This window comes from Manis javanica, chromosome 12 (genome assembly GCF_040802235.1).
Source record: "Manis javanica isolate MJ-LG chromosome 12, MJ_LKY, whole genome shotgun sequence".
Lineage (NCBI taxonomy): Eukaryota > Metazoa > Chordata > Mammalia > Pholidota > Manidae > Manis > Manis javanica.
The window spans coordinates 89,318,354-89,340,466 of NC_133167.1; the positions used below are offsets into that span (position 1 = coordinate 89,318,354).

General features: G+C 40.0%; 1 long non-coding RNA gene across 3 annotated transcripts in view; it reads right to left on the bottom strand.

The window, feature by feature from the left end:
• Window positions 1-7,772: 7,772 nt before the first annotated feature.
• LOC140845202 (uncharacterized) overlaps window positions 7,773-22,113 on the bottom strand; it is a 31,265-nt gene continuing 16,924 nt past the window's right edge. For 2 of the 3 annotated variants that reach the window (XR_012123972.1, XR_012123973.1), the window contains 3 exons: window positions 14,701-15,997; window positions 8,462-8,549; window positions 7,773-7,967 (listed from right to left, as the gene is read on the bottom strand). This is a non-coding gene — a long non-coding RNA (uncharacterized lncRNA). The remainder of the gene's footprint in view (window positions 7,968-8,461; window positions 8,550-14,700; window positions 15,998-22,113) is intronic. The other variant, XR_012123975.1, reaches the window with a different exon arrangement.

Below are 22,113 nucleotides of genomic sequence, written 5' to 3' on the forward strand. Positions count from 1 at the left end.
ATCCTTTCAATAACTCTAGGAGATATAAAGGATTACTGTTATTATTATTATTAAAGATGACAGAACCATGGCTCAGAGATATGGAATAATTTGCATGAAGTCACAGAGCAAAGTCATTGTTTAAATGCAAATCTTCTATTTCAAAGTCTAGGACTCTTTCAACTGTACCATATTTATGGCAAAATTTTACAAACTAGGGGTTCTTAATGAATTACTACACTGTGCCTGTAATGAGACTTTTCCTCTCCTTTTAAGAACTGTCTATTAATGTCCGTACTAACCAAAGAAACCTACAGATTCAATGCAATCCCTTTCAAAATCCCAATGGCTTTTTTTTTTTCAGAGATAGAACCATCTGAAAATTCATAAGGAATTTCAAGGGACCCCGAATAGACAAAACATTCTTGAAAAAGAAGAATAGAAGTCGGAGGCTTCCTACTTCCTGATTTCAAAAATTACTACAAAGCGACAGTAATGAAGATGATAGTAATGGCATAAAGACAGACATATAGACCAGTACAGTAAAGCAGAGAGCCCAGAAATAAACCTCTATGTATATGGCCAAATGATTTTCAACAAAAGTGCCAAGATACTCAACAGGAACCCTCTTCAACAGATGGTGCTCAGAAAACTGGATATCCACATCCAGGTGAATAAAATTGGGCCCCTACCTTATTACCCCATATACAAAAATTACTTCAAAATGGATTAAAGACCTAAACATAAGAGCTAAAACTATAAAACGAGAAGAAAACATTGGGGTGGGGAAGCCTCAAGACATTGGATTTGGCCATGGTGTTTTAAATATAACAACAAAAGCACAGGCAACAAAAGTTAGACAAATGGGACTACATCAAACTTAAACACTTCTGTATATCAAAAGAAATAATCAAAAGAGTAAAAAGGCAACTTACAGAATTGAAGAAAATATTTTCAAATCATGTATCTGATGGGGTTAATATCCATAATATATAAGATTTTTACACAATTCAACAACAACAACAAAAGCAACCCAATTTAAAAAATGGGCAAAGAATTCTCCAAAAAAAGACCTAAAAATGGCCAACAAGCACATGAAAAGATGTGATCAACATCACTAATCATAAAAAAAATAGAAATATAAATACAAACCACCTCAAACCCATTACTTTGATCACTAACAAAAGAACAGAAAATAACAAGTGTTGGCAAGGATGCAGAAACACTGGAAACCTTATATATTTTTGGGGGGAATGTAAAGGGAAATGGTACAGCTCTTACAGAAAGCCATGTAGAGGTTCCTTAAAAAATTAAAAATAAAATTACCATAGTCTAGCAATCCCATTTCTGAGTATATATCCAAAAGAATCCAAAGCAGGATCTCAAAAAGATCTACACACCTATGTTCATCTCAGCATTATACACAATAACCAAGAGGTACAAGCAACTCAAATACTGATCAACAGATAGATGAATGGATAAAGAAAATGGAGTATATGCATATAGCGGAATATTATAAAGCCTTTAAAAAGAAGGGAATCCTGTCACGTGCTATAGTATGAATGAACTTAGAGGACATTGGGCTATTCAAAACAAACCAGTCACTAAGGGACAAATACTGTATGATTCCATCCATGTGAAGTATCTAAAGTGGTCAAAATCAGAGAAACAGAAAATAGAAAGGTAGTTGCATAAGACTGGGGTGAGGGAATTAGTGGTTAGTGGGTATAGAGTTTCAGGGCTGCAAAATGAGAAAGTTCTCGATATTTGTTGCACTACGATGTGAATATACTTAAAAGTACTGGATGTACACTTAAAAATGGTTAAAATAGTACACTTAATGTTACATATTTTCTACCACCATAAAAAAAATTTATTAACTCTTCTTACCAAGAGCTTTTGGCTTTTTAAATGGATTTTTTTTAGTTCATTGTTAGAAACATTTTTTAAATATCAGCAAACATGCTACTTTGCTTCCTGGTCTAACAACTATGATTTTAATGTTTTAAGAGCTTCAAATGAAATTTTAATTAACTACAAATGGAATTCACTACATAATGAGAAAATATGATTTGTTTTGTTTGTTTCTCTTGAACAAGTTTCTTTCTTAATTTTTAACTGTGGTAAAAAAAAAATAACACAAAATTTATCATCTTAACAATTTTTATAATTCAGTTCATGTTAAGAATATCCTCATTGATGTGCAACAGATCTCCAGAAATTTCTTGTCTTACAAAACTAAAATTCTTTATCCATTAAACAACTCTCCATTTCTCCCTCCCCGCAGCCCCTGGCAACCACCACTCTACTTTCTATTTCTATGAATTTGGCTACTCTAGATAATTCATAAAAATATAATCGCACAATATTTGTATAAATGACAAATACAATTTTTAAAAATAAGTTAAATGTTGCCTGGCATCAACTTTTAAGAAACTCACACACTTAGCATTCTGAGGGATACTAAAGTAAAACCATTCAGAAACCAAAAAGTAACACAGATTACCATATCCTGAAATGTTTCTACAAGTTTAATTGCTCTGTACCTCAATTCCCTCATCTATAAAATAAAGATAATAACAGTATATTCCTTAGAGCATTATGATGATAGTTAAATGTGTTAATACATGCAAAGCATTTGTAACAGTAGCCGACACATAACAAATGCTCAATAAATATTAAATATCATGACTTTTATACATATTTTATGGGTATCATGAATATGCCATATAGTAAGACACAATGGCTACTCTGAAGGAGCTCATAATCTAAGAATTTATATGGTCTGCATAAAACTCAGAACATGGTAGAAACTTGCCAATTATTATTGTTTAATATGAAGGCATTATTCAAGAAACAGAATCAAGAGAATAAAATATATAAAACAATATAATTTCTCCAGCTGAAAACTAAGAGTTGTGGCATTAGCCAACACAATGAATATTTTCAGACTGTAAGCTCTCCAAGATCATTTTGTAGATAAAATTAAAAGAAGTAAATTTATTTTCACTATGGGTAGGAGTTTAATTCTTACCTCTAATTTAAAAATAGCCGCCCAGGAACTTATAACACTACTACCTTGTTTGTCTGCTCTGGAGACATACTGAAAAATGTAATATGATTGTAACAGCAATAAGAGTGGTCTTTCTCTTCTTAATGAAATTCTAAAGAGCTGCAGTCTCCTGTAATGCAAACAAGCGTTTCTGCCGTGGCGGATTCATCACACAAACTCAGCCAACCGTGGCTGAGCAGTGATTGTGGCCCGCAATGCTGCCATCTGCTGTATGGAAGTAAAATCGCTTTCCTCAAAGGAAAGGAAAAACAAATCGATGTCATAACAAATTGGTCCTCCTCGGTTTAGATAAATAGTTGTATGACCCCAGCAGTTCAGCACATTATTCAAGTAGGTTACTTTTCTATCTATCTAAACTCACCTGGCTCTGTTGCTAACTCACCCCTTTACTCATGCTGTTTAACTAGCTTGCCCCATTATACAGCAACTTAGCTGTCTTCTTAAATTTCAGTTACTGATGAATTAATGTTAGAACACTGTTGTGTCAGAAATTATAACAATGAACCCCGTAACCTGCTGTCTTGGGACAGCTTGTAGGCAAAGGAGCAAGATAATATGCACACAGCAAACCTCCTTCTCCTCTGGGAACATTAAATATGCACACATCACATATCTTTTCTCAAGTTTGATGTATGCACACACTTTGGCAGACTGACTGGGAGACTATTTTTTAAGAACATACAGACATTAAAAATATCTAGTTGAATATAAACATCTATAATACAGACCTTCTATTGAACCTGCAATGTACATGCTCTGACCTCAGTACAATTAAGCAAAAGAGAGATGGAGATGGATTTCGGAAAATGTATGGCATAGCAAAGTTGATCTTTAGCATTCTGTTCATCTTTTGGAGATGTATTTTCCTTTCCTCCTGCTTTCCATGCCCACCACCTTTCAATGAGCCTTAGTTGTCCAAGTTATTCTTCTGAGATACTCAGTGAAATATCTACAAAACCTGGAACCTCTCAGACTAGAGACCTTTCCAAATTCCTCCCCAGCCACCAGCCACCAGCCACCACCCTTTCAAAACCTGCTATTCCAGTTTTCTGCTCCTGAATGATATAGTTGTTTCTGGCAAATCACATACACAGAGAGCCAACTTACTGTGGCTAATTATTTAATAGACTAACTACGCTCAAATGTTTGCATGCTGAAAGAGGTGTCTGTCAGCCCATCACTTAATTAAAAGTCTGAATAATTGACAGAATTTAAGGTGCCATGAATATTGACAGAGCCAGTGGAGGATGTAGATGGGTCAGATGACAGGAAACTTTCAGTATCAGCCTTTAAATCACAAAATATAGATATCAGCCAGCTGTTCTATCTGTATTTGTGGTTTCCTAAACACACACACACCTCTTTATACTGTATACCTATATATATACATACAACCACACCTCTGCACGTGCAAGGACTCCCCCAAGGGGAGAAAACACCTATAAACATAACCATCCTAAGTGTCCCTAGACACCATTCACACAAGAGAGGAGAAGCAATACCTGGTCCAGGTCTTTCTTAAAACTATAGCCACCTTACACCTGCATAGTGGCTCCCATAGCAAAATGCGCAGACTTGAGGGGAAACAGAAATCATTCTGGGCATGAAACATCAGGTGAGTGCCTTCATCATCCTGGGTAAATGCTCCCTGGCTTTCTCTTTTTCTCCTGCTGAATGCAGGAAGTTGTCCCTATATGTCCACAATGCCCCTTTTAAAAGACTTATTCCATCCAGCAGAAGGAACCCCCATAACAAAAGAGATCCCGACTTTAATAGGAAAACCTTGTAGAAGGACCCCTTGCCAGATGATTTTTCCTTATAGCTATGGCAGAAGTCAACCAAATGGTTTCTCATCAAAAAATCGTATTACAGTGTGTAATTTCAGAATTTGCTTTCCTAAGCTCAGAAATAGATATTCTTTGGCATATTCATGCTTAGTTTTTCCCCCCAAGTAACCATTTGCTCACCCACTTGGACTAGATAAGGATAGGATTCTTATAAAGTGGATTATGTAGTTAAAATAAAACTTTATGCTTTGAGATTTAACCATGGAGTTACTAGTACTCCAGAAGAAAGCATCACTCTGCATACGGAAATATTTCAGACAAAAACAGCATGAACAAGATGAATGTAAAATCCAAGGTGTGGATCTGGGCAATAATCTGTAACACTATTTACTTGCTATTCACATTCTCTTTGGCTTTTCTGCTGAGTTCAGTGAGAACAGAATCTATTTCAATATGTATATGGCAATACATATAATCTACATTTCATGTGGGGAACACAGAGAAAAAGGAATGGAAATCCTTAACTTCAAAACATTTAGCCTTGGTGTAATAACCTATTTCCCCAGTCCCCATCAGGCTAAAATGTAAAATTCCAGAATCATAGCTCACACTCATGGTAAATGGTTGACTCATAGTGCCCACCAGAGAAATCAGAGCCTACTAATTCTCCTTCAGCGTTCCTCCATATTTTTTTAATTCAGCCTTGCTAGAAAATGTCACTGAAGCCAAAGGCTACAAATCCTAATTAGCAGCATAATGAGAATCCTTGAAAAGAATTGGAAGACTGTTGAATGAGAACTTTGAAAAGACAAAGTATGCAACTAGATATTCCATCTTGTTAGATTTGAGGAAAAACAGAGCAAACATTCACATACAACATACCATGAAACTTATTTTAAATGTAGACTCGGTCTGTGTCTTGTCAACATCAAGTTGAGTTTCTGCCTAAGAATGTTTACTAAGAATGGCAAAAAACTTTCCTGCAATACTGAAATATTTGTTTTAACAGCCCCAAGAACTGTTGACTTATAATTCTGACACTATAACCATTTGTTACAGGGAACATTTGTTAGAATGTTTTCTGTAGTAAACTGTAAGATCACTAAGGTTGTAAACTATTTTTGTCACAGAAGGCTTATTTTAACCACCTACCTTGTAACAACTGCCTCAGTTTCTGTGACCTCCCTGTGTCGTTAGTTCATTAGTGGCTTGGCATGCCTTGCTTCAAAAAAAAATTTTTTTTTTTAGGCTTTTCCCTGCCACAATCCCTTTTGAACAAATCTTTAGTATTCTAAAAAGTTTTGTCTCTAAAATAGAGTTTAAATTCTTTATATTTTTCAATTTTTATTTTTATATTTTTGTTTTCCTCATGGCCTATATTACTGCTTTGGTAATATTCCCTTTCATCCTCAAACGAATGAAAAGATATTATTCATCCCAAAACACTAGATAAATCAAGGGGTACTTATTGAGCACTGAGAATGTACTGTCTGAACATTTGGAAGGATAAAAATAAGTATTCTTTTTTACTTTAGACTTAGATGCCGAGAGTTGATTTAATCATACTCTTCAAGCATACAATCATAATTTCCTATAAAAAGGCTCCTTTTTACTTTGACTTCCATCGCCCACATAGCAAACATTCTAAAGAGCTTAATATATATCTTTCTGTCTGAATGTAATGTAGCAAAAAATATACTGTTGTTACCTGACTGTGTGTGTGTGTGTGGTGTGCATTTATAAAGTACCATGTTCTATGTCTCATTGGGCTTCTTCCTTTATTCCCTCAGCACCTGGTTTTAAATTCTATCCATGTTGCTTTATATATATCCTGTGTGTATATATAGTCTTTTGCTTCTAAACACCAACTTGGTTTAAAAACCAAGGAAAACTCTAACGTGTGTGTTTAGCCTCCTCCAAAGTGATGTGCTTAGATTATCCCAAGTTCAAATCTGGGGAAACTTGGCCTTCAATTTACCCATTTAAACTAAGTCAGAGGCCTGACTCGCCAATCTTTCCAGAAGAGAAATATGACATTGAGAAGTGGTTCTGTAGAGCAGAGCAGCAGACCCCGGCCTCCCTTGGGGCGAATTGTAACCCACAACATAACTATACTCCACCCGAGCCACCCCACCCACTGCTCCAGGGCAAACGTTTCCCAGACTTGGATTTGGGGCAATCTGAGCACATCACCTTGGAGAAAGGATTTAACACTCACTTTCAAGTTTTTCTTGCTTTTCAAACTTCTCTTCCTCTTCTCCATCTCCCTTCCCTTGATTGAAAATTGTGAGCTCCATTGCCAAGAAGGCCATTAAATAAAAGGAAACAAAAAAGGCAAAGAGACGGAAGGCAATGGGAGAAATTTAGTGCAACCAGCGAAGGCTTCATTAGGCTCACAAAAAAGACAAGCTCAATTTCTTTCTTATTGACATTGACGGGTTTGATAAGAATCCAACATAAAAGCCAGGCAAATCTGCTTGCTCTTACTGGCGGGGCGGGGGGGGGGGTTCCCAGGATCTCTGCAGCTGCTCGCAAATTGCTTAATTCCACAAAAGGTCATCTCTCTTGATTGGTTTTCATTCCTTTCTATGCCCAACCAATCAAGTGCTAGCGGAGCAGATGGCTCTGAGCTGTCCAGCTCGACCAGGTCAGCAGCTGCAGCCTCCCCCACCCCACCCCCCGGAACCCGTGCTCCCTCCCCATCATGGAAATCCTCCTTCCCAGCAGCAGTTTTTGAACTAGACACCACAGGGGCCCAACTGGTACTTCCAGAATGAATAAATGTTGCTGAACAGACTGTGCAGAGCACCATAGTAGGGGCTGGGAGTGAAACAAAGTAATGCAACTTGAGGAATACAATGAAAACAGCTTACACAATAAAAAAATAAATAAACATAGCCAGGGGCAGGGCTGAGATCAAAACTTCCATCTTTATTACATGAGTGTGTAGATGTGTCAAAATTCATCAAGCTGTACACTAAGATTTGTGCATTTTGTGGTATGTACTTCAATTTAAAAAAAGAAAAAGTAATAAAAATAACATTTTGAAGTCCATCTTTATATCCAGAGTTCTTTAACCCGTTGACATGACATCTCTCTGGAATGGAAAAAATGCAAGAAAGAGGAATCTAGCAGAGATAGAAAGAAAGAGATGTGGGGAGGCAGAATTAAACACAGGATCATTTTCTGGTTTTCTTCCATGTGCAAATACTAAACCAGACCTATCATTTATATTTTATCTTACTTCTTAACAACAATCTGAAAGGTAGCCATTGTTAACTCTATTTTTACTGATCAGGATCCCAGAATTAAAAGAGGTTAAACAATTTTCCCAAGGTTATAAGACTTACAAGTGTCAGAGATAGAATTAAAACACCATTTCATCCAATTTCAAAATCCATATGCTTTGAATGGCAGATAAGGCCATCTCTTCCCACTCAAGTGCATCAGAGACCTAAGGGCTGTATTTGTTGTATGATAAAGACATGGTATTGTGCCCATTCTCTGCTACAATTTTTTTACATTTCAGAAATGTTGATGTAAGCATCATTTTATCACAGAGAAACAGATATTTATTTAGAATCTACTTTATTCTGGATATGCATTAAATAATTCAGCATACCTTTACCAAGAGCCAGGCACTCAGTTAGGCCCCAGTGATGTGAAGACAGTCATGACATGGGCCATTCCCTCAAGGAGCTTCGAGATGACTGGAGAAAACAGAGAGAAAAATAGGCAGTTACAAAAGAGTGTGTTCACTGCTCTTTCATTTTCCTAATTTCATAAGCCTCTGCTTTATAATCGGGCCTACTGATATAATAGTATCCACCAAATTGAGTTGTGAGGATAAAATGAGAAAATGCACATAAAAAAGCACCTTGCATAGTCATGCATGGTAAGACTTCAATAAATATTAGTTATTGTTATTATCAATAGCAGCAGCAGCAGCTTAAAGTGAGGAAATTATTAACTAAAGGAAGTGAAAATGAAAAAATATTTATGTATAGAAGCTGAAGATGGGTTGTATGTAAAGAATAAGAAATAGGAACTAAAGACAACTACAGGTTTCTGACTCTGGCAATCCTGGCTATAGAGGAGTGGTAGTTGCTGATTGGCTACATATTGTCCATTTTCCCTTTCATGTATGGCAACATAACTTCAATTTTATCCAGGGTGGCAACATTTCATCATTAATGTTCACATATTTCAGCCTTCCATATAGCCTTAACTGACCTTCCTCATTTCCTCCTTCCTGCTGCCTAGAATCCCACACAATGGTAGGATCTCTGGCAGCTGCACTGGACCATGAGTTAACCCTGAAATCAGATACTATGTTCTATAATACTGAGGCAGAAAGATAGAAGTAGCCTGGATATGTGATTGCTAAGGAGCTACCATACCAGCCTTGATGGACTAAGTTCTGTATTTCTTTTGTGTGAGAGGCTAACATCTATTTTAACCCACTGTTATTTGGTGTTCTCTGTTATTCAGTCTAAATCCTAGCTAAGGCCGGGTGGATAATGATGCTATTCACAAATAGACCTAGGAGAGACTTTGGTGCAGTAAATGTGGGACAGCTTAAGAAAAGTTCTCCTCAATGTTTCTGTGGGACCAAGTAAGGACAAATGTTCATTAAGTAATAACAAAGAGCTTTATTTAAAGACTTTGAAGGGGATTAGATACGCCACCCCAAAATATGCCACTTTGGCATAAGGATTATTTTGAGCTAAATGCAACTGAGAATCAACAGATGTGGGAAGAGTTCTCCGCCCTCCCTTCCTCTGCCTTAAAGCAGGGGATACAGTTCCCTGTGACCGTGTCTCTTTCTCCCATACCAGGAAGAGGAGAGCAGCTCTTGTCACTAGAGATGGAGATGCTTCTGCATGAACAAACCTTACTAAAATCATCTTTATCTTCCATTAGTTTCCCTCACATCTTTCCTATCTACTTCCCCTGGATTTATCATACCCCAAAACCCAAACCCCTTTTCCTTTGTTAAAATTGATATATAGGCCTCCACATTTAACCACTTCTTTGAGTTTGACGTCTATTCTGTGAACTCCTATACAAAAAATAAAAATTTATTTAATTTTATGTAATAATTTTTTATATGTTGCATTTTTATTTCTAGTAATAGTAAAAATATGTAACAACACTAGTAACACAATTAATCAGTTCCAGTTAATAATATGCTGTAAGGCTAACTAATGAATATACATTTCATTTGCCATAAGACACAAGACAGCCAGCCTCTTTCCAACTAATTCTAACTACATCAAGTTAATTAAACTTTTAATTAGTTAGAGTTTGGATTTAAGTGCGGGGCACCCCACATGTGCCACCTCCAGGAAAATGATATTTCCACTGTGATAGTATTAAATGTTTTTTAAAGGAACTACTGGTGTTTATTTTTAAATTTAAAAAATCAGCTGAAGATTTTTTAATTTCTAACTCCTATTTTAATTTCCAATTCTGGTCACTCAAAGACTGTAGTACACAGTCTAGTCAAATAATATTAATGGTATCATACAAACATTTGGCCAAATGTGGAGGAGCAAATTTGTTATGAACTATTCCGGCCATGACAGGTATCCCTAACTGATCTTGGTTCTATTTCTCACTAATCCAGGAAATAGTATAGGTACATTTTGCTTCCAACAGTTACTCTCAGTAGAATAGAGTTCATTTCTGAGATGAAGCGTACTGATTATTGAAACCCTAGAGGAACCACAGAAGGATGAGAAGGAAAATCTTATAGCAGAAGTTGGAGAATGGGAGCTGATGTCCCTCACCCACCGCTGAGGCCAGGGCACAGAGCCCTAGTTGAATGGACTGGTTCTGTACAGACAAATATCTCTGTGGATTCTTGGTCAGGCGGAATTCATTGTCTAAGCGCAACACTTGTAATCTACCCAAACTCCTTCACACAGAAACCCCATAAATTTTTGTGCTGCGTATTTCTGACCGTGTGCTGGCTGGCCCTCCGTCAGGCAGAGGCTGGGTGGGGTGGGACACTGGCCGCAGTGCAGAGCACCCTGCTCCCGGGCACGATGGCTGCAAACAGTCCGCAGCCACTAGGCAGGCCCCTGCTTCAGGGAACCAGGAACGTCCTCCCTAGAGCCCTGCCCACTCCCAACACCTGCTTTCCCTCGACCTTTTCTGATTTCAATAAAAGCCACATCCTATCAGCCACATCCAAAGAACAGGGCGCCATCGCCCTCTTCCCTGTGTGAATCCCAGGCTCTCCAGAAAGGTTACGCCTTTCATTGTCAGACAATGTTCAATATCAGCTGCCGCCTGCTGCCCTTTCTTAAAGTAAATTATCATTTGTTCACTTAGATAGCATTTAGTTTTCTGACTTCCTTCTGTGTCTCTCCTGTCCTTTTAATTCTTTTCATTTTCTTTATAAACTGTTGCCCGTCTCCCACGCCCTACCACTACCCTGCCTCCTCACACACACACACACACACACACATGCACACATCTCTTACTTACAAAGGCTCAACTTGGCAGCTCAGAAAAGGAGCAGGATGATGCTACTCACAGCTTTTGTGTTCCCATTAAAGGTGAGCACAGCCACCATTGTATTATCTGCCTCAAAGCAGAGCTGAAGGACACCTACCTTCTCCCGCCACACCCTTTCTCAGCATCACCAGGCCCAGAGACTCAACCACAGCCACAGGTGGAATAACCTCAGGCCAGGTCTGCACAGCACGGGTTAAGGAGGGAGTGACCACAGGTTCTACTCCCGCAGCAGAGCGAAGCTCCTGGCCCGGTGATGTTCACTGAGACCCACATCCTAGTACAATATTAGGAGAACACCACTAACAAAACCTCATTCAAAGACTGAGCTGGGCTGCATGGCAGCAAAGCCTGGAAAGTGTCTCCCACACCCACAGGTGGGGGGCTGGTTTAAAATTCATATTATATACACTATAGCGGGCTGGGGAGGGGGGTGAGACTGCCTTTACTACCTAACCCTCTGAATTCATTCATTCTGCATTACAATATGAAGGGGTTTAGTATTTGCATGTCCCATATCTAGTTGACAAGATGAGAGAAGGTCATATTTGCAAGAATTTCTCTACAAATAACGATTTTTGGTATAGATAATATTTGTTCCCATTTAATGAAGAGGAAAAATAGGATATGCACACCACTATATTTTCTCTTTTTAACCTATATTTTAGGCCAGAGACATTTAGTGTGTCACTAAAACATTTGATCCACAGAAGATAACTCAAACCAATGATAAAGATCTCCTTAAGGGAATTTGCAGAAATACTTTCAGTTTCTGCTTCTAACTTGTTATGTTTTCAACTCTGTGTTTCTTACCTTTCCTTTCTTCAACCTATGGCGCATTATTGGAATATATTAAGCATTAATTGACTGAGAGTAAAAATCGAAAGTATATAAAGATCATCATGGTAGCTGCTGGCACTGAACTGAGTGGTAACCCACCTGCCATGTGGGGAATCACAAGACATTCATTTAAAACACATTCAGATGATCTCATGTTGTTCCCTTTTTAAAGGGCAAAACATATTCAAATACTATTATATTGAAACTGAAATGCACTACTGCTGCCTTTAATGATGTGGTCAGCCTAGAACACCTTGGCACATCATGCAGCTAGGGGCACTTAGCAGGTGGCAGATCTCACTGTTTCCTCTCTGCCGGTCAATAAATGTTCTGAGCACATCCTGTTGCCTAAGAAGTCATCCATTCCATCCATTCTAAAATCTAAATGGGAAACTACTGCTCTTGTTTAAAGTCTTTCCTTAGCTCTCCCAGAGATCCAGGAATGAAATCCAAACCCCTTTGCAAGAAATTCACACCACCACACAACCAAACAATTCCATCTACGCTTTTGTAGAGACCATCCTGCTGTGCATCTCTCTGCTTTTGCTGGCATGTATCCCCTGCTCCTGGGAATTTTCCCCACTTTTCCACTGAGCTAACACCTTGATAAGTTCACTCTTCAAGGAAACTCCCTGATCAAAATGGCTGACTATCCTCCTCCATTCCTTTCCTCTGTCCCCATGTGTGCTTCATTTTCTGAAAATCATTCACAACACTAATTCCTATATATATAAGGTTATATATAAATATATGTAAGGTTAACTGAGATGTGATGAGTGACACGTTCCTTCTCACCCCCTCTTAATCATAGAGCTATGTGGCAACCACCAAGACTGGAAACTCAAATTCTGGGAACCACAGAGACTGTTCTCACTACCTGTCAGAGGAAGTCAGCTGGGGGTCCATCCTTATGTTCTAGGGCCTAGGTCAGAGGAATAGTCTTCATCTGGGACATAGCCCTTGGCTGAAGGAGAGAAGCAGAAGAGGTGGAGAAACACTCTGGTGGGTTCTAAAGCTTCTACTGGAACCAGGTACGCGGCCCTTTCCAATCATATTGGTCAAGTCAAATCATAGGGCGAAGCCTAGCAGGGGTGAGACAGAGAAGTGTACTCCTCCCAGGACAGGCACCGTAACTCTCTTGACAACAGGCAGAGAGGTATACTCCTCTTACAGGGAAGGAGAGAGAAAATAATCAGGAACAATATGCAACCTGCTACAGGCCAATAGCTCTCCTCTTCCATCTTCACTGATAGAAACTACATCTGTGTGTTGTGCTGTGTTGCTGAGGCAGAGCTCATGGCGCCCACCTCTGGGTAAGCACCTCCAGATTCCCCATTTTCTTGTACTGGGCCCCAAGGACTTACATCTTTATTTTTTCCAATTTCTCTTCAAAATGGCAGCTTGGTTTGATTTCATAGGACCCCATTCCCTATTTCTCCCAAGATTTACTGTGTAAAAGTACTCACTCTTCTCTTCTAGCTCCTTCTTTAAGGTTTCTACCAAAACAAACACACTAGCCCTTCCTTATTCTTGCTGAGCATGAATGTGAACAGCGCAGGGACAAAAATGACCACAGGGGAAACCAGCCAGACTCAACAAGACCACAGTCCCTGGCCTTTGCCCTTCCCCCAGATGCCCTTCTGAAGATGGGCTCGCCCATACTCCTGGGTCTGCCACTCCACCTATCTTCAGTCCAAAGCCCTAAAACATAAAAACAGGTGGATGTGGTGTGAAGCTACTAAAACTTAAGCTTCAGGATTGTATTATTTTCCTAGGCTGTTGTAACAAACTACCACAAATTGAGTAGCTTAAAACAACACACACTGATTCTTTCACAGTTCTGAAGGCCACAAATCTAAAATTAGTATCAGTACACCCAAATCCAGGTGTTGACAGGGCTGTTCTCCCTCCAGGGACTCTAGGGGACACCTGTTCTTTGCCTGTCCCTGCCGCCAGTGGCCCCCAGCATTCTTTGACTTGTGGCCACATCATCCTATCTCTGTCCCCATGGTCACACTGCCTTCTCCTCCTCTGTGTGTCACATGCCTCTGCCCCCTCTTGTGAAGATACATGTGATGGCATTTAGGGCCCATCCAGATAATCCAGGATCATCCTTAATTTAATCATATCTGCAAAGATCCTCTTTCCAGATAAGGTTATATTCACAGGTCCATGGATTAGGATATGAATATCTTTGGGGGGACCATTTCCAGCCTGCCACAAAGGCCCCCACATGTGCAGGGTCTTCTCCATAAGTGGGAGAGGGGATTGCCAGAGGCTCCCCCTGACTTGTGATACCTGCTGGGTCAGAAACAGTGCAGGAACCCAAGAAGGGGAGCTGCCAGTGAGGGCTTGGCTAGGAGGAACCCTGAACTCATTTTTAACCCACTAACTATAGAAAATAAGACAACATTCTCGCCATATACAGAGGCAACTCACTAAGCAAGACCCAGACTTGTGAAAAAGTTTTCAGTCTGTCATTTAAAGTAATAAACATACTGTTTGTATTTTGGATGCATGAATTGTTTCAGTTACAGTTTTGTGACGACCTGGGCTTTGTTGTGATTCTTGGTCTCAGGATGGATCAGAGCGCGCCGTCTCCTAGTTACCCAATGGAACCCTCACTGAGATGCAGCTGTCAAGGAATGTAGCTGAGATAACTAATTTCCAAATCCTTGAGTTAATCAACAGGGATCAGGTGCTGGTCAGGCGTGGCTCAGCCAAGTGGAGGCCATTTAGGTAGCGCATGGATGTTCAGCCCTTCAGGATTGCAGACCGCGGAGACAGGATACGGAAATCAGGTTCTCATTCCCCAGCGTCCAGCTCAATTCAAGCAGCCTCCGTGGAAATAAGAAACTGCAATGTTCCCGTGACAGCTGGGAGCTGATTGAGCCAGCACTTGGGTGAGTTGGATCAGAAAACGAAGGACGCTGAGACAGAAGCTTGTGAAGGAAGAGGCAAGTGGAATTTCTCTGGCCCGTCTTCACCACCAGAAATCTTTCTACAGCTTCAAACTGTTTCGTAGGCAGAAAGCCATCAGCCGAGAACTGCACAAACACTGCCTGGAAGAAGACCAAGCAGATCCAACCCAATGTTGTATGATTTCATTTTCACCTGATTGCCAGGTGGACAACACAGTGTCCTGAGAATTTGTACTGCCTCTGGTACATTTGGACTCTAGGATGCCAACTTCTGAAGCAGCAGCATCTCCCAGCTTCCCCAAAGCCAGGGGAAGCAGGCAAGATAGTGGCGTATGTGTCCTGTAGCTGCAGGAGCTGTTCTGATCCCAGTCGCCGCAGCCTGGATGCCTGGCCCGCCCTGGGTTTCAAACTTCAGTGATGGCTGGGGCCGCACAAAAGCTCTGCGCTCTGGAAGTGATCTACGTTCATGATGTCAGGACCTGTTATAGGTGCTCTGACCCCTGATGAGCCCTCCGTGGTCACCTCCTTGCTCGTATCCCGCGCCTGTCCCAACACGCCCCCAGCCCTCCCCAGCAGCAGTGGCAGGCTTTGGCCCCCTCTGTGCCAGATCCAGAAGTTCAAGACAACTGGGACCTTGATCTCGGTTCCACTGAAAAGACAAGGGGAAACCACAGTTCCATAGATACATGACTCCTTCCTTTCCTCAAATCCAATGTCATGAAGTAGTCGCCAGGAAATAAACACTGACACGTGGCACTTTAGCAACTTCACTTGCAGGAAGACAGCAATCGAGGAACTTGGAGCAAATGCCAAGTTTAAGGGAAGAATCAACCGCGTGCTTCCAGATTCCTGCCACCAGGCGGCGTGTGCTGGGCCTTTGGAAAAAACAAGAATTTAAGATTTTGCCTAAGTGAATTGCATTTCCTTCCAAGTTCAAATAAGAATTTTGCTCTCTAGGAATGTGAAACTAAGCCCAGGAAAAAGGAAACTGAATCCGGGTCCAAAATTACGGAAGAATCTTTTCCTTTGGCCAGCTTCTGCCTTCTCGTTTCCCTCTGGAGCTATGACTTCTGAGTGAGAAGCACAGATTTTCCCTGAACCTTCCTGGTCAATGAATGGCTCAGCTTCACAGCAGTGAGTCCCCTCTGTTCTTGATGCCCTGCAGTAGGGGGTTGGGTGAACTGGCCACTCTTAATAGGTAAAAGATTACTGCTTTTCATCAGCCCTAAATATTCATGCTTGAAACAGAAAGCCTTGCCCAAAACCTTGACTTATACCTTATCATGTAAAAATAGCATTAAGATATCCTCATATTGTAAGGTGCTTAACAACTTACAAAATCAGAAAGGGCACTAGACCCAGAAGTCCTGAATTCCCATCCTAGCTCTAACTCTTTGGGGAAACTTTGATCAAGTCACAATGCGTAAGGCGCCTCAATATCCTCCATACAGGGACACCCATGGTTGTTTGGAAAACCAAGTAAGAAAATGTTTGACTCCTAAGGCCTGAGATGCTCAAATCACTAGTCATTAGGGACAGGCAAATCACAATTAGAGCAAGATACTACTCAACACCCATTAAGGGCCTATTATAAAAAAAAAACAAAACAGACAACAGCAAATGCTGGTGAGGATGTGCAGAAATTGGAACATTTGTGCTTTGCAGGTGGGGATGTAAAATCATACAGCTGCTGTGGAAAACACTTTGGCAGTTCATCAAAAAATTAAATATAGAAATACATGATCCAGCAATTCCACTGCTAGGTATATACTCAAAAGAACTGAAACATGTACATCGGTGTGCATGGCGGCAATATCCACATTAGCCAAAAGGCAGAAGCAACACTAATGTCCATCAACAAGTGACTGGCTAAATAAGATGTGGTGCATTCATACACTGGGATATTATTCAGTCATAAAATGAAATGGAGTTCTGACACGTTACAACATAAATGAACCTTGAAAACATTATGCCAAGCCAGACACAAATGGACAAATATTGTATGATTCCATTATATAAGTACCTAAAATAGGCAAATTCATAGAAACAAAGTAGAATAGAGGTTGCAAGATGCTGGGGGAAAGGGAAATGGAAAGTTATCGCTTAATGGTTACAGAGTTTCTGTTTGAGGTAATGAGAAACTTCTGGAAACAGATACTGGTGTTGGTTGCCCAGTATGGCAAATGTAAGTAATGCCACTGAATTTTACTCTATTTTACATTATGTATATTTTACCACAATAAATACAAGAAATGATTAGGTAGATTTAGATCAACTTAGCATTCAAAATCAAGATCGGATTTGGGATTGGCCGGAAGATTGAATGCTCAGTAGGGCTAGTGAGAGGTTAGGGATGTAAGGCAGAAGGCAGACCAGGAAGGACTTCCCTAGGTTGTTAAAGGAGATAATATACAAAAAGTATAGCAACTTGCTCCGGACTGTATCTTATGCAATGGGGAAAATACTCTGCAGTTGGAAGCTCTTTCCAGTGAGGGATTTTTGCACAAAGACAATTGCTAGCTCCTTGAGGAATGGAAGTGGGCTGTTATTAATCTTTTAAGTGTGGTGCTATATTGAATTGAAGCCCGAATCCAGGCTGTTTTCAGAGTGCCTTTCCTCAGATCATCTCCCCTTTGGTGCCATTTACTTCTCATGTTCTCAGGATGTGTTAGTGTGCACTTAAGTTTGGGGTTTTGTGGTGGTAGCATGTGAATGTCTTGGGGGAAGAGCTGATAACAGCTGTGATTACAGTAAATAAAACAGATGAAGAGCAATTGTTTGTGAAGAAAAATACTTGGCATATCCCTCTGCTATCAGATTGCAGTGAGCTTGAATGGGGGCACGGCAACCTTTTCCTAAAACTATTGCAGATGCGTGGGTGAGAAAGGAGAATGACAGGAGGTGGCAGGGGAGGGGGAAAGGAAGGGGTTAGAGGACGCCCCTTGCCCTTCTGTCCTCACATGCTGAATGAGATGCATGCAAATGTAACCTCTACTTGAGGGCAGATTGTGGAAATGTCTTAGAGAGGCTTGAAAATAACAGATATTCATTCTGAGTGAGGGATCTGGGAAAGCGCAGAAGCGCAGAGGTAGAACTTAGACTCCAAGGAGGGATCAAAAAACACAAGCAAAATGCTTGGCATACAGGGCAGTCACTCACTCACCGAGTGTTCTCTTCTGCCTTTCCCTTCACAGTCTTCTTCCTGCCTTAATACTGCCTTAAGATGGTCCTCTCTGCCTTAAGGCTGAGCAGTGTTCTGAAGGTACCTGTTACCTCTTGTCTCCAGTCCTCTATAAATGTGTTTCTTCTGCCGGACCCTCTGCCTCTGTCACCCCCCTGCTGCCAACATTCTTCTACCTAACATCCACTCATCTTTCACATCACTTCAGATTTCAGGATTAGGCCAGGATTGGAAAAAGGGGAGCTGCATTCCTAGTAAAACAGGAAATCCAGAAGGTGTGGGGAGAAGAAATAAATCACTGTGGCTTGGAGTATTGCATTGCATTTGAGTGTTTGGAAGATAAATACTAATATAAAATCTTCTCATTAGTTTGGGTTCACTGGGCAGAGACTAATTTGAGTTAATAGAAAACGATACACTTTATGTGAAAAATTGTGATTGTGTTATGTTTTCATGTTGTTTTATTTTCTATTTTTATTTTGCTTTGTTTTGTTTTTATTTTTACTGTCTCCTGTCTGACCTACCTTATTGAATCTTCTGCAAACATACGAGAATTTTATAACTGCATGAATTTAAATGGTTATTTTCAAAATGCTTAAGGTACTAGAAAACTTCTTTTCCTGCATATTTTCTAAATGTCCCCTTCTAATTGGTTACATGATGATACATTCACACAGTGAAATAATGCATACCCATTTAAAAAATATTTAATGAATAGGGAAAGAGTCGTGAAATACTAAGTGAAAAAGAGTAGATTACAAAATAGTATGTACAATATGATTCTAATTCTCATAAAAAGTGTATCTATTCACATGGGGAAAATGGGAGGCAAAACAGCAAAAGAGCATTCTGTCTGTCTCTGAGTGTTGGGGGTTTGGAATGATTTTTTATTTCCTTATTGTGCCTTTATGCATTTGCCAAACTCAAAACAATGAATATTTAATATACTAGAGTTTAAAAATTAATATTGTTTCTAACTGTTTAGTCTTATAAATTTATTCTATACCTATAGTGGCAAATCTTAAGATGGAAAATAAATCTACCAAATCAGCAAAAGTTATCCCTGGGTTGTGGGAATACAAGCAATACGTTTTCTTTATAGTCTTTTGCATTTCTTTTTCCCATAATGGAAAGGTTTATAATTAGAAACAAGTTTTTAGGAGGAAATAGATTTACTTCCTTCCTCTGTCTCATAAAAGTTTGCTGTCAGGAAAAAACCTGATGTTAGTCATTTGCACCTCAGTGTGAATTTGACACCTCTCAGTCAGAAATATTTACAGTCCCATTATGCTCTCTAATTAGGAGGAAATCTGAGCTGTAGAGTTCCTGTGCCTTGTGGCTTAGCCCACCTTCTGCCCCACCAGACTTTCACGAGCTTTGCCCTCAAAGGAAATCCTTTCTTCCTGATTTGTCCTTCTCCAGCCAGGGGTGAAGTGCTCTGTTTCCAAAGTTTCCACCTTTGATCCCATTACCCTCGTATTTTGGCTCTTCGGTGTTCACTGTGAGATTCCTTGGCTAGCAAAGCATGTTGGCTGCATAAAGCTACTTAAGAGAAGTCAGAGCAGCCTCCAGTGGCTGGAGAGATGAATTCCGCCTACATCCTTTTCCTTCTCCCCACCTCAAGCCCCTTCTTTTTGCTCTTTTGTCCCAGTTCATCTGCCCCTGCATGTCCCAGATTTTCTGCAGTAGCCTAGTTGCAAATACCCTGACCCATGATCCCCTAATGTACACCCACACTTTTGGCAGAGCGTGCATTCTGATTCTTGGTTCAGATTATGTGGTCACCATGATGACCTCCATTTATCCCTAATACTCCTCTGGCTTCTTTTGTGCCCCCTTACACAAGAGAAGCCTCAAGCATGATGTTATAAGCACACATATTTGAAAAATAAATAAAGGAATGAATGTACAGTCTTTATGGGGGAGGGGTTAGAACATGCTTTACACACATGGAGAAATAATAATGGCTATTTGCCAAGTGCTCACCATGAACACTTGCTGTGTAAGCAATTTACATGCTTTACCTCATTCAATCCTCACAACAGATCAAGTCAGGTATAGATGAGCAAGCTGAGATGAAGAATTTGAAGTAGCTTGTCCAAATCACTCAGGTAGAAAGCCAGGATTCACAGCTAGATATTTGATGTCAAAGCCCATGCTCTTAGTGAATATGCTCTAATGCACTGTAGGGTGATTTGGGAGGAGTCTGGGAAAGGCATCCTAAGCCCCTCCATTCAACTTTAAAAAACCCTTCAATTTGCATTGCACTTCGTAGGTGTATGTGTGTGTGATCTTTGAGCCTCACAACAGCCCTCTGAAGTCAAAAGAGCTTGGCAGAGATACTCCTACAGTGTCTACAGTGAGGAACTAAAGCTTGATGAGATTAAATGATTTGCCATGAACAGTAAAAAAAGACCTAGAGCCAATACTCAGTCACGTGCCTTTGTTTACTCTTTTTTTATGGTCTGAAATTCCGAGTAGATACAAAACCTTCATTCCACCACTGAAAGTCCTAGGTGCCAGCTGAACTTGAAGGAAATGACCCATGTGAACAGCTGAGTTTTCTAGATAGTCAAGGGCTTGCTTGCTTCCCTATCATCCATTCCCACTCCTTCCACCTCCCTTTATCCCCCTTCCTCTCCTCTGTTCCCCTCAATTACTTTTCAGCTATTTGGGATAGTCTCTCTGTAGCTGCCTTTGAATAGGAGCTACAGCCCCCACCCTACCCAGATAGCTACTATGCACTGTGATAAGCCCCCTGGCAGGCCACACATGTATATAATAGCAAGTATATAACACCCAGTTGGGGAGAGGGGGAGACATTGGGCACTGAGTTTTCATTAGCTTCTTCAACAGTTCATCCAGCATTGCAAAGCTTCTTGCCTTTCTGGGAATAAAAGAGATGAATTTACCCTTTGTAACAAGAGATATCAACAACACAAGAATATCATGATAAACCTAATAATAACTAAGATTTATTTAGTGCTTTCTATATGCCAGGCTCTGTTCTAATTGCCTTACATATATTGTTGGATTTTCCCAGAGGAGGACGCCGCCCCAAATCACTCACGAAAGGCGTCTCTTGATGCAATAAGCAAGAGGAATTTATTCAGGAACCAGCTAGCTGGGGTCCAAGTTAGCCCGACGCAGCGGGTCTCAACAAGGACCCTGAGCACACAAAGCCAGAAGGTTTTATAGCATTTTCAAAGGGGGCAACATTTTCCACAATCACAATACAGTGTTTTTTCATAGACACATAAATCTTTGCCTGGGGCCACATCCTGGGGTCTGGTTAGATAAGATTACCTTCGGAATGTTTAGGGTGGTTCTAGCAAGATAAGCTTGGTGTGTATGATTAACTGATTTGAGGTCAGCTAATTAAAGGACACTACATTTAACACTGGCTGACTAACTTGTTTTTCAAGATTCTAATAATTTTCCTCCTTCTAGGTTAGGGGGTGGTATTTAAGCCTTTAAGATGGCTGTACTTATGCTAACTTTTGATTCTTCAGATCCTACATTATGAATCCATTAATAAACTCATTCATTCAATTATTTTGCAGTGCTGTGCAACATTAATTGAAATGTTGAAATACTGGAGACTATTTGTCTCTAAATTGTTTTAGTTCTTGGATTTTTCCCTTCCTTATAGCCCCCATTGCTATTAGGTCGCTAAACATCACCTCTCTGGATTTCTGATTTGTTTTCTTTAATCTCCTACAGATTCAGAAAGATAAACCAAGCATGTTGGAATTATATCCCAAGAAAGGTAAATATGCTTTGATAAGGGCATATAAGTAAAAAATATTA